At 42.9% G+C, this 1,020-nt stretch overlaps 1 long non-coding RNA gene across 1 annotated transcript in view; it reads right to left on the bottom strand.

The window, feature by feature from the left end:
* LOC106012445 overlaps window positions 1–1,020 on the bottom strand; it is a 7,515-nt gene that overhangs the window by 1,299 nt on the left and 5,196 nt on the right. The gene's annotated exons all lie outside the window — the stretch shown is intronic.

Raw genomic sequence — 1,020 nt, 5'->3', positions numbered from 1 at the left:
AAATGGGCTGATTCATTATGTCACGCTCATAACTGAGCCTGAACTCCAACAGGGAACTGCTGCTTTTCCTTTCCTAATCCTTACTATTGTCATTTCCTCTACTTATTTTGTATGTTTGTCACACTCTTGTGACCTGCTATTTCCGGGGTGCCTTGATAGCCGAAGCAGGCCTGGTGCTGTTGAAGCTAGAGAGGTGAACAGAGTAAGTCTGATTCCCTGTTACTGTTAGGACTTCTCTGTTGACACCCACCCCTTGGCGCTCATATGACCTTATGCAGTTGTGAGCGCCGTCAAACCCTCTACTAATTTTTAAAAAAGAAGAAATCTTTAAGCCATTGCTCTTAAATTGGAGATAAACTATTATGCCACTGGATGTTATAATAGGCAATGCCCATTGGCATAATCTGTTTCTGTTTTGTCGGTTTGGGGTGAGGATACCGGAACTAAATTTTTGTTGGTAGCCTCGGGCTAGCCGTATCCTCCACGGTAGGGGTGGGTGGTTTTGTTGTTGTTGTTTGTTTGTTTTTTTTGTTTTGGGGGGGGGAGCAAAACCGACGAAACTGACAATGACCTTCAATAGCAAACGCATTTGTTTTCTAGGTCGCGCATTGGGCGATCGGTTTGGGCAGTTGGTCTATTTATAGTGTGCATTGAAGACGCAAGAAACCGATCGTCCAATGTCTGTGGAGGAAATGGTTAAGCCATTGGACGTAAGTGTCGGGGACGTATTTGGAGACAATCATTTAGCCATTGGACGTAAATATCGGGGACGTATTTGGAGACAAATCATTTAGCCATTGTACGTAAATATCGGGGACGTATTTGGAGACAAATCATTTAGTCCTTGGGTCAGGTTGTTGTTGATGTTGTTGTCATTATTGTCGTTGTTCTTGTTATTGTTGTTGTTATGTTGTTGTTATTATTGTTGTAGTTATGTTGTTGTTGTTGTTCGTCTCTATTGTTCTCTGATTCTTCCACCCCTTCCCCGCCCTTTTTTTCTTTCTCTCGCTTTTTGCGCCC

The sequence above is a fragment of the Aplysia californica genome, unplaced genomic scaffold (assembly GCF_000002075.1).
Source record: "Aplysia californica isolate F4 #8 unplaced genomic scaffold, AplCal3.0 scaffold00374, whole genome shotgun sequence".
In the NCBI taxonomy this organism is placed as follows: domain Eukaryota; kingdom Metazoa; phylum Mollusca; class Gastropoda; order Aplysiida; family Aplysiidae; genus Aplysia; species Aplysia californica.
The sequence above is the reverse complement of the archived record's forward strand: the minus strand, read 5'-3'. Positions and strand labels throughout refer to the sequence as shown.